Source organism: Anabrus simplex, chromosome 1 (assembly GCF_040414725.1).
Source record: "Anabrus simplex isolate iqAnaSimp1 chromosome 1, ASM4041472v1, whole genome shotgun sequence".
NCBI classification, from domain to species: Eukaryota; Metazoa; Arthropoda; class Insecta; order Orthoptera; family Tettigoniidae; genus Anabrus; species Anabrus simplex.
This window is the reverse complement of record NC_090265.1, coordinates 267,773,405-267,786,265: the sequence shown is the minus strand read 5'-3', so window position 1 is coordinate 267,786,265 and position 12,861 is coordinate 267,773,405. Positions and strand designations below refer to the sequence as shown.

Sequence of the window (12,861 nt, the reverse complement as noted above, 5' to 3'; positions counted from 1 at the left end):
TGCACTATTTTTAAACAGAACCCTTACAGAAAAATGTAATTTTTTTTCGTATTTTCCAAATGAACTGAAACTTTATTGTTTTAAATCAAATCACTAATACTAGCTTGACTAGACCAATAATGGGATGTTTGGAATGTTAGTGACATTCAACACTATTGCACCATTTTTAACTCAACTTTGGCAAACTAGCTGTGACATTTGACCTTGAAACACACATTACTGTGATACATCTCGAAACATGGAACTGGAGACATTGCAGGCTGTCCTGGGTAATTCTTACACAAAAATACTGTCTGTTTTCTCTTTCACAGTCCCTTTCCTTTCTTTGAACATTTTTCTGGTAATGTGAAACACACAACACAATTAGGCTTGAGACTCTTGTCCTGCTGCTGCCCAAGAAAGTGCCTCTCTGTCATGCGCACTTTAGGTACGTAATCAGAAGGTCTTCCTCGTTTCGCCAGCGGACTGCGCTGATACTCTCGTATAAGTCCCATTATGATAGAATTTCTGAAGTCAGGAGCACTAATTGCCCTGTCACATAATTTCATTTTTGTAATTCTTATGCCATCACTAATATCCCGCCAGTTCGATACAAAATGAAGATCTTTCTCATTGGCTCTTTCTTCCGAACAATCACTATATACATCTTCACTTATTTCAATGTCCAAATTTACTGAACAGTCTGAATCGGAATTGGCCACTAAAAGATTGAAGATTTCTCCGCTGTCATTACTAACGTTGTTCCGCGCGCTCTTAGCTGCTGAGTTAAGCCTGCTATCGGCCAGACAACTGGCAGGAATGTTGGCGGGCGGGCGGGTGAAAGATAACAAACATAGGTCTAGTATTGGCAGCAATGTTTTCAAACAATGCTTAGTACATAGTCAATACATGACTATAGATGTTTGTATTATTAAATGCATCTTTATTAAAGAAGCACGCGGAAACTATAGCAGGAAAGTACCAAGTCGACAAAGTCAACTTCCGCAGCGAAAGAGTTAATGGTGTGGGATATCCTAGATTCAGACTGAGAATAAATCTGCTGTGATGCTTGTGTAAGTACAATCTATGCAGCTAACCCTCTATCTACATACTGAGTAAGAATACTGCCTCACAGTCCACAAGCAATCAAATCACTAATACTAGCTTGACTAGACCAATAATGGGATGTTTGGAAATTTTTTTTTTAAAAGGTATAATATATTGGGCAAATACACTGTTGGCCACTAAAATAACGCCACCAAAAATGGTATAACCTATTGAACCACCAAGAGTAGAATGCATAGATCATGGGAGGATGATAACATGGTAAGTAGGCAGCTCTGCAGTATGTCTGCCAGTTGTGCCCTAGAGAAGCCATGTAAGAGGGAAGGACAGAGTGTCTCTGTTATGTAGTAGAAGTGTGTGTGGTCACAATTCACGTGCAAAGGCTTAAGAATGCTTCTTCAAAGAATACATCAGCCATAACAACAGGTTTCCAACTTTGATGATGGGAAATTCTAGCATTATTTTAAGACCAAGATATATCCTCCTGAGATACTGGTCCTTGTGCAGAACCGAATGCGGCTACAGTGATGAGCACACAGAATCAGTGGATCAATGAAGGGCAATTCATCAACGTGAAGAACTACAATGGTCCCATTATACAACTAAATAAGCAGACAGCCAGCTTCTGAGCAAGATTGAGCTACATCAGAAATACCTGCTCAAAAATTGGTGAGAGTTGCATTACAGCGAGTCTCTGTATACAGGCGCAAAGGTGTCTAGTGATGAACTTCACAAGGCATGAAGTTATTTCTGATAGGTCCTGCTATAATCTGCTGCACAGTTCTGTGTTTATCGTCGCCATAAGACCTATCTGTGTCGGTGCGACGTAAAGCCAATAGGAAAAAAAAAAAAAGTGTTTGGAGGTAACAAATGCTCAAGTCCAACATAATGCATCACCATATCAGTCTTGCACCTAACACTGTAGTATACTGTGCCATTGCATTCCCGTCCCACCTGTGCCAAATACACATTCTCAGTATGTGTACTAGCCACCGATATATCACTGAAGTGTTGGAGCCTATCGTAAACTTGTATCTGCTTGGGGAGCCTGGAGTCATTAAAAAACTGGATGAAACTTCACGTGCCACGTAACATCTGACAGTTCATGGATGGCCACCACGTTTTATGTCTAGCATGAAATATGCCCTTACCAGATTTGGTGCTCACTGAACATGCAAAATTACTAACTGGTTTGATAGAATGCAGTTCGGGTGTGGGAAAGGTTATTCCAGTGAAACTCAACTTGTAAGATTCAAGCAAGATATAGCAGGTATTTTAAATTCAGGGGGTCAAATGGCCTGTATCGTTATTGACCTATACAAGGCCTTTGATAGGGTAGATCATAGGGGATTATTGACAAAAATGAGGGCTATTGGACTAAACAAAAAAGGTGATTGAATGGGTGGCTAAATTTCTAGGGGGAAAAAAAAAAAAAAACCTCAGATAATTAGAGTAGGTGAACTGTTATGAGATCCTGTAATGATTAAGAGGGGCATCCTGCAGGGCAGTATTATTGGAACTTTATGCTTTCTTATATATATAAATGATATGAGTAAAGAACTGGAATCACAGATAAGGCTATTTGCAGATGATGCTATACTGTAGAGAGTAGTAAATGAGTTGCAGGAGGACCAAGGCAATGATGTGAAATGGACAGCGGATAATGGTATGATGATAAATGGAATGAAATGTCATGTTGGAAGTCTCACCAAGAGGAAACATCTTCTCAGTTTTAATTTAAGTGTTTGTAAAGTAAACTTGTGTCCCCATCTTGACGTGGTGCACCTCTTTTCAGGAACACCCCCTCGATGGAGGTGAGCTGCATGAACCTTTAACAATATGCCAGCGCTCCTGCCATTCTTAAATTTATGGCAGTACCAGGAATCAAACCCATGCCTCTGAGGAGAATAGCTAATAGCGCTAACCGTTATGTTATGGAGGCAGACATTACTGTGTTGATGGGATGATCCCTCATGGGGAACACTGTAAGTACCTAGGTGTTAATATAAGGAATGATCTTCATTGGAGTAATCATATTAACGAGGTTGTTGGGTTACAGATCTCTTCACATGGTTATGAGAGTATTAGGGATTGTAGTAAGGATGTAAAGGAGAGGGCGTATAAGTCTCTGGTAAGGCCCCAATTAGAGTATGGTTCCAGTGTATGAGACTCGCTTCAGGTCTACTTGATATGAGAACTGGAAAAGATCCACAGGAAAGCAGCACAATTTGTTCTCAATGATTTCCGACAAAAATATTGAAAACTTTGGGCTGGGAAGTCCTGGGAGTAAGAAGACAAGATGCTCGACTGTGGTACGCTTCGAGCTGTCAGTGGAGACATGGCATCGAATGACATTAGGAGACAAATAAGCTTGAGTGGAGATTTCAAAAGTAGGAAGATAAAGCTGGAATTCACGAGGACAAACTGGGGCAAATATTCATTTATAGGACAAAGAGTAAGGGTTTGGAATATATTATAAAGGCAAATATTTGATAAATTTACAAGTTCTTTGCACAAAGACTGACATCACAAACCACCTGCAGCTTCAGAAAATTAAATCAAATAATATGGACTTCCATACCTCAGATACACATACAACGCTAGTCACGGTACCTGCCTTTGGATTGTGGGAATCAGTTTGTTTCATAGAAATATAAATCTAGTCTTACAGATGCATCGCTCGAAGTCTGTAATTTTGTAGGTTTGGTTAATAGGCTGTCAGTGGAGACAGACTGTAACAACAAAATCATTTCATGGGTGCTCTATCAAAGTATGCTGTAGGGGCAGCATGGTCCCTCACTCAATGTTCATCCACTTGGAGTATGGAGGAACAGACTACTTGCCACCCTAACCCTCGGATAGGCCACAGAGCTGGTCATGAGAGACACATCCTACTAAGTTTCACCCTGACAGCGGACTGCATCTGGCCCTGGGACTTGTCGATGATTATGGTGAAACAGTTGCTGACAAAGAACTGGAGCCATCTGAATTCAAATGGGTACTTATTAGGAATCAGAAGGGTACGTAATAAGAAAAGAGACTCTAAAATCCCATACTCAGCAAGAATAACTACGAGTACATCTATTACAAATCTTTGCAAGATGTCACTGCACGACGTAGGAGTGCTCAAGTTCCTCAGAAGCATGATGGCAGCTTAAACACTGAGTATGAGCTCATAAGCAGTCACAGTTGAGGAACTATGTCAGGTAATTAACAGGTGATCCTTAGGCATTGTAGTGTTCATGGGTTGGTGTATCCTTTTCCCCATGAAAGAGGGGGAGGACTTTCCTCTTGATTGTTGCTGTCTGCTCATGGTGTGGGGATGGCAGGCGCTAAAGCCAACCTCTGTGCATGAAGTTCCTCAGCATGGGCCATGGGGAAGTCAACTGACAAAAGTGGTCAAAGGGATAATGAGGCTACTGGTCTCTTCTAATGTGCACTTCTAGACACTTCTCTCAGACAAGAGGAAAGGATGGATGAGAGGCAGAAAGAATTTATGGATGTAGACTAATAAACAAATTGGACTTTGGAATGAAAAAGGAAAAGAAGAAGATACTGCTTCTAACGGATAGGTGTACAGCCCATCTACCCAAAATAGCCTTTGAAAATGTTAGAGTGGAATTCTTCCACTCAAATTGCACCAGTGTTCTTCAGACACTTGACCACTGCCAACTTTAAAGTACACTATAGAAAAATGTTTGTACAACATTTAGTAACATTCACAGATGCAGGAAATGAACATTTCTCCATTAATGTACTCCAGGCCTTGGGATTCATTTTGGCTGGCTGTGAGCATGTGTCATTCTCAATAATTATGGAATGCTTCCATAAAGCTAGTCTTTTACGAGAAGAGTCCTCATTTTGCGAAGATACTGAAGATGCACCTGGCAGCGAGCAGTTAAGATTTACCAGAGTGGGTTAATTTTAAATACCTATAAACACTTTGATGATGATTTGACTGTATGCAGAGACAAAAGGATGAGGAGATTGTTGCTGATTTCTGTTGGCATTGCACTGCTCAGGAGGATAGAGCAATTACAAACGATGACAGTTCTGGTGACTGAGGAGACGAGAAACTTCAAACCCCCAAACTCAGCGATATGTTAAATGCAATGGGTATGTGCAGGCATTAAATCAGTGAAAAAAGTTGTAGCAAAAAAACTGTTAATATGCTGTTTTGCAAAATGAGGTATACACACTTTATGCTAGAAGAGCAAAACAAACCAAAAACATCTTATTTTTTAAAACCAGGGTCAAGCTCAAAATTATTTCTCTTTAATGTTCCTACTGTTTTCCTAAAGTTCTGCATTAAGTCAGTATACTGTACCACACTCTAGTATAATCTTTGTAACTAACTTTCAGCACTAAATAAATACATTTTATTTACAGTGACAATTTTATTCAAGTTTCCCTCTTCAACTGAAAATAAGTTTAAGGTGAAAAGTTCCAGTTCTTGTGATGTTTTATTGTCAATGTATTCATTAATAATGTCACAAAACTGATATATTAAAAGAATAATCAGTACAAATTATGTTGTTAACTTCTATGTCCGATATAACCTGTCTTTAATATTATTCTTGAAAATAGAGACAATAGATTTTAATAATTAATATGACATAATATCTAAATTTGAAAGTAATTCTGAGTTACATGTATAATTTGCTCTTCACCTTGATATCCCTATAACACAGGTTCAATAGTATTTGCTGCTACATACTAAATAAAGCACACTATAACACAATGTACGCAAGTAACATGAAGGAGATCAAGTTACTCAGGCGTTGGATGGAAGCTTCAACACTTGACTGACTTTGGTTCACTACGAGTGATTTTTCACAAATAATTTCCTTACATTTAATTAAATTAGAAAACATTTGGTAGTTAAGGCAAGAGTGGAAACTGTCAGTACATACCATATTTACTGCCATAATTCTCACACATTTTTCTTCAAATATTATGACCGAAATCTTGGATGCAAGAATTACGCCAATAATTTTATTGATCGGGAAATATATTACGGGGTAACTTCATCTCCACACAGTTTGGATGATGGCATAAAGTTAAGTATTGTATTGCAAGATGTTTTAAATTTGTTACATGATATTTTTAACAAATATGTTCAATTTTACTGCACAAAATTTCAGTTACGCTGATTTGTAAAGCCCATAAAGTATAAGGCAGTGTGAACCATGCGCACATCTCTACACGACTTACCATGTCTATTCATTGTTACTGCTTTCGGAATCAAGAGAAATGTTGTGACTCACCTGTACGTTTTTCCACAAATAGTCAACTTCACTTCTATCAAGTGCATTTGAGATTTCTATTTTCCTGAAACTTTTAAAAGGAATGACTAATGAAATCATGTTTCATGCATGCAAAATCTAGTCACACACAATTTCTACTGTTGGCCTATGTCTCTTGCCTCCTGGAGTAAGCCCGCGTACACCTTCAACCATCCAATTATGATACATTTCATGCACGCTGTCCTTTAACGACTTATTTATGAATGAATCCAATGGCAGATTTTACACCGCCAGGAATTACTACCAGATCAGTCTTCATGTCAGTCAACAGCTGCTACATGTTATCTGGTAAATGTCTCCGAAAAATTGTCCATTACATGTAGAGCCGGGAGTCGAAGCAATGACCTAGGTTGAATTTCTCCAAACAGTACAAATCCAATCACTTATGAGGGATACACCCATCTAGCCTTCCTCTTGGTGAGAATTGATGGTGGTGGTGATGGTGACGACGCTGATGAAGAACAAAAACATGCATCCCACCTGGAAGTTTAACCTTCGGCACTGTTTATCGTTCAAATATAACATACGGAAGTAGTTAGTTTCTTCCATCCTCAGTTACCACAAGCATGACTGTGCATTTTTGTTTCTCACTTCCTTCAGTCTGCACAATAATGCTCGATTTTCCCTTCTCTTCAATGGTTCAATTTTGAAGCATGTCAAAATTCACTGGCAGTGTTGCCTATTTGTAAAAACAAATACACCCTCTCCTTTCTCTTCCTAAATTGTTCAAAGTTCATAATTTTTTCATTGTAGTCTTCTGGCGTCTTGGTGCACTTTATAAATTCAGTCATCCAGCCTTTGCTGACTTTTAAATCTGAGAAACTGACTGATGCTTTGTGGCTACTGCACATGCTTTAAATTGCATCATTTCATGAGTACATATCCACTGCTACATAGAGCCTGAACATATTCCAACAGTTCAGCTTTTGGAAACTTTCCACCCTTAAAAATGCGTTTCTTGAAGTTCATTCTTTTTCTTACACCAGTACCGCACATTTAATTCAGACAATGGGAATTTATGGCCTGCCGCCCTGTTACCGTGACATGTGTTACTATGTCATGAGGCAAATGAGAAGAGAGGTAAGAGGCCAGACAGACCTTTACACAAAGCATCACACTGGTGCCAATGACCTTGAGGTAACTCGTTATCAGAGGAGTCAAGAAAGGGCTGAAATAAAGATGATTTTTAAGCTTCAGAGAAGGAGATATTCATAACACAACCAATATTATTGTTGAATGGGATGCATGAAATATGCTGGGAATAATTTTTCTCCATTTCATCTTTGAGAAACTGGGGTGTGTGAAATAAACCAGGGCAAGAATTACGCAATTAAATATAGAATTGGTAAAGTCAGTTTTTATTTTTTATACTCTGAGGTGAGATTCAAACTTCAGTATTCTCCCAATCTGATAATATTTGGTTCTGCTTTGTGGGGTTTCCTGGATAACTATTAAAGATATTAAATTACGACAGGTCTAAGCGTGAATGCAGAATATCAGCTGTATGCACATCAAACTTCAGTGCAAAAAATGCTAAGAAATCTAATAACAGCCAAATATACTGTACATTTATAGGAAACAGAAGGAGAGCAATAATTTACCATGTAATTAAGTGGCAACAGAGTGTATATAAAAGAAACACGAGGGTCCAAAATTGCTTGCAGCCTTCATCAGTGAAAGACACAATATGAATAACAGTACATGCTCTTTGAGGTAAAGGGAGGAGGGTGATATGCCAGACAAGAGAATGAAAAAAAAGCAGTGGTTATCTAATGTTAAAGTTGAATGCTTCCCTGACCTGAGCACCAGGTGGATGTCCAACATCGAAATTGCTATGGATATCCAACATCGGAATTGCTAAGAACAAGAGGAGGGAGGAAATGTTTAAGGACTTGAGCTTTGACTCATCAAATGTGGTTTGATGGAGCTGGGTGTAAATGAGGACTGGAAAATAAATGTTATAGGTTTTTCAGTAGGTGATGTTGAATGAAGTGCAGTCATGACAATTTAGTATGGGGTACGACTTGTTAGTGATACTATTGGTAAAAGTGGTGTTGGGTATGAGTAGATTAAAGGTCTTGCAGTAGTTGGGTTCAAAGGGAAGAGTCAAAATAGGGTGGAGGTTGGTGTGGTTTATAGCAAGCGAGAATGCTTTTGATGTTTGGTACGTGCCTGGATGTGACTGTGGACCCTTTTGTAAGATCATGGATGAGAATAATGATTACATAAATAGGAACACAATGATATTCCAGGTATCAGAAAAGGAGACATGGACAAGGACCTGTTGAATACTGGATCATATTCCCCATCTAAAGAAGTTTGCATCTTGCTTCAGAGAAACTCAATACATAGGGTAACCTCTCCCAACACTGGCCGCCAAGTGTTCTTTCAAAACGCCGCTACATGACAGGTGTTCACTGTGTCTGCTACTTAGATGCAATGACAAAGGGATGCCCTTCAGGATCTCTCACATCTGTGTTCAGTTGCTTGAGAGCTGTTGCGATAAGAAGTGGTCATTGTGTTTTCAGTCTGTACTGGATAAACTTTCAGTATTTGTATATCAATCCCTGGTGAGCTGATTTCCATTTATTCATATTTATTTTATTTGTAGTTAGGTAAAGTATAGATAGTAATCGTAACAATGATACTGGAAGACATGTGATCAAATTTAAAAAATATACATGTTGGCGTGTATGTTGCCCAATACTGGCCACATGTCATTTCCCCCAGTACTGGCCATAAAATTAATTAATCATATAATTACAATATCAAATTTTCTTGCTTTCCAGAACTATTTTATTGATAATGGAAGAAAACCCTGAAGGGAAACGGTTACCAGAAAACATGAAAGAAGCAATTCAAATGGTTACGGACAGAAAATTAAGCATCAGGGGAGCTTCAACACAGTATTCTATTTCAAGAAACACACTGGGAAATAAAGTAAGAGCAATAAGAACTGGTGACAAAGTGACTGTGACTCATCTTGTGGAGCACCTAAAACACTTGGACAGTAGATTAATGCCAATGAACAAAAAATAGTTCCTACAATTTTATTTTGCAATGGCTGAGCATCTGAACATTACTCATCAATTTAATAAAGATAAAAGAACTGCAGGACAGAAACTTTACCATGAATTTATGCTCCGCCACCCAGAAATGTGTCTCCGCATTGCAGAATCTATAAGTCTCCAGAGAGCTGTCGGGTTTAACAAAGCCTCAGTGGGCTTCAGCAAACATGAGGAGCTTCTCATTAAATATAACTTTAATCCTTTCAATTGTGATGAAACTGGTATCTCCATTGTAATAAAAATGTAAGCAAATTTCTCACAGTTAAAGGGAGAAAGCAGGTCAGCTGGATTACATCAGGGGAAAGAAGAAGGAAAATAACCATTTTGCTATCTATTTTCTTTTTGCTATTTGCTTAACGCCGCACCGACACAGATAGGTCTTATGGCGACGATGGGACAGGAAAGGTCTAGGAATGGAAAGGAAGTGGCCGTGGCCTTAATTAAAGTACAGCCCCAACATTTGCCTGGTGTGAAAATAGGAAACCACGGAAAACCATCTTCAGGGCTGCCGACAGTGGGGTTCGAACCCACTATCTCCCAGATGCGAGCTCACAGCTGCACCCTCCTAACCGCACGGCCAACTCGTCCGGTTTGCTATCTATTAACGCAACTGGCAATATGTTTCTTCTTCCTCTAGTGGTATTTCTCAGAAAGAGAATGGCTGAAGAACTGAAGGAGGATGCACCTGAAGGTACTATATTCTACGCTGAGGAGAGTGGATGAATTACAGCTGCAGGATTCCTGACATGGCTCATTACGACACGATCCAGGGGCTGCAGCCTGTGTTTGGTATGAGGAGGAAGACTGATCATGTGCACATGATTTTCTTTAACATATAGGACAACTATGAGGTCTCATGCGAACTGTGGCCGTGCAAAACAGGAGAGCTCGTGTTTCTTCTGATAGACTGACTTTATGAACCAGCTTTTACAAATGTGGCCATTGCGTTTAGGAAATTTGTTGTGTAATCCACTGAAGTTTTATAATATTCTGATTGGACTTTTCTAACTTTGTTATGTAGGATTATTTGTTTATCGTATAAAATTTGCTTTATGTATTTTTATTGTTAATTAAAGTTTTATGATGTCTCACTGAAGTTTAAATGCGTATTTGTAAGGTATCAATCCCACATTTTTTAGTAATACACGAATTTGTAAGGATGGCCGATACTGGGAAACAGTTTTTGTAATTTGAAGTGTTGTACGAACTCTGTCTTTGTTGTAATGGACATACACACGCATTTTCTTCATGTCTACTCAAGGCAATTGTAACAATACTGTATTAGGCCTCTTTTAAGTTCATCAGTTTTATTGCTGACCATTCCATTTATAAATAATAACAAAAAATTACTAGGTGGCTGATACTGAGAGAGCTTCCTCTATAAAAAGAAATAATTTTTACCAATATGTCCTTTACAGATATTAAATTCAGATATATTTTCTTGCTTAAACTACCAAATTTTATCCAATTTCAATTCATGCCATCCAACAGGTTTTGCACCACTGTCGCAATAGAATGGCAGGATAGGAAACAGACAGACATAAACCCACTACAATTTTATTTATATTTAAATTTCTTCCTTTCTATGATGCACTATGTAGCAAATAAATAATGTGCCTGTACTTTGTATAATCCAAGAACATTTCCAGCATCTTTTATAAGATTTCATCTAACTAACGCGCTTAAAGCAGGGAGGCTACACGCGACATAAGTTTGGCATATGCAATTGCCACAGTGTAGAGTACAAACTCTGTGAGTTTGGTTTTAGTTTATAAGGGAGACTCTGTACATACTAGTTGTAGTGCCAGTTGTTAATGGGACAATCACTTAGCATGTGCATGATTACATTTTTGTCCATCCCTCATATTATTCCCCAGATTCTAAGGCGCATAAGTGGGAATGCTTCTCCCTACCAGTGGCTTTCAGTGACGTACTTGCTTTCTTGCTCTCTGTGGTCTTTTGCAGATTTGGTTTTTGTTTGTTTGCATTATTGATGATCTTGATTTGATCTCTTCCTTCTGGTATGAAAGAAAGCCATGAATCATGTTCATATTTAAAAAATCCTGACAAATGTATAAAGCCTTCAAAAGATTGCCGGAATGATCTCCATAGCAACCCTCTTTACAGTCTATAGAGTTACTTACCGGACTTATACTTTCACATGACTGTCATCAATATTTCCCTTATTTTTCCCTGTATTGGAAAAAGGTATAGAAAATGAATCTAAATAAATGTTGCCATGAACTATTTTTGAGTAAAGCCAACTGTAAGAGACTTGCATTGAGTTTTATGCTATAGGCCCCTTCTGAAGCATGCCTTCCTGCTGAAATGGCTTTAACAACTTATATCTAAGATCCTACTTGACCTTATTCTAATCTGAAATACCAAGTTTCAATAAAATTCATCCATTCCTTTTCCTGCAATGCCTTAACAGATCCAGATAGAGATTACACTGAACTCGACAAAGGTCGTTATGACATCAGTATTTATTCTTGTCAAAATATAGTATTAACCAACTGGAATATTGCAGAAAAAAGCAGTGCTGTCATATGAAATGCCAAATGAACTGAAAAATAGCACTTTTTCACGAATAGCTTACTGTGTTGGCTTTCTAACAATGCTAAGTTCCAGAGCTGGAATGATCCAGCTACAGACAGGGGTGAACACTGCTCCACTGTTTTCTGTTAAGTGTGCAAACTCCCCATTCCTATCCATTCCTATCAGTGCCTCATTGCAGGGATTGAATAGCTGGAATACTATGATGAACAGTGTGTCACATTCCGGTAGTTATCAAAAAACAGGGAATGACATGCTAAAAAGCAAGTTACCTAACTCTCCAGTTACAGTACTTACTTCCCGCCAATATTCACACAGGCTGTTCTACTTGGGTAGGTAACTGCCTTAGCTCATGCAGCACACAGCAGTAATGACATCTACAGAGATAAATGACAGCAGAAGAGATTAAACATATCACAACAAGCAATAGTCAATGTTATTGTTGATCAATTTTATGGGTTTTCGATATTGTAGGCCTTCACGTTTAGTTTTCTTCTGAATCTGTGATATTAGGGCATTCCATATAAAGGGAGTCGTCCTTCTTCCTTTCATGACTCCCTCTTATCTTATTCTTCCAGCAATCGTTCCTTCACAATTTTTTTTTTTTTTTTTTTCTCATTTTGTTAGTCATCTTCCCTATGTTACTTGTAGGTATGGCCTAATGATCATCCAGTTTTTCACCTTAAGACAAAATTGACCACCACTGCCAATTAACATGATTGAACAATATTTCCATGTCAGTGATGCTCGGCATTGATATGGACCCTCCATAAACTTTTTGAAGTACTGGAGTTGTAATGAAATTTTAAAAATGCATTCCTCAACAAATTGTTTAAAAATCTTTATTGTTCATGTTGGAAATCAATATAAAAGAAAATATTTCACTC

General features: G+C 38.3%; 1 protein-coding gene across 4 annotated transcripts in view; it reads right to left on the bottom strand.

The window, feature by feature from the left end:
* Yif1 (Yip1d-interacting factor 1) overlaps positions 1-12,861 on the bottom strand; it is a 197,368-nt gene that overhangs the window by 34,078 nt on the left and 150,429 nt on the right. The gene's annotated exons all lie outside the window — the stretch shown is intronic.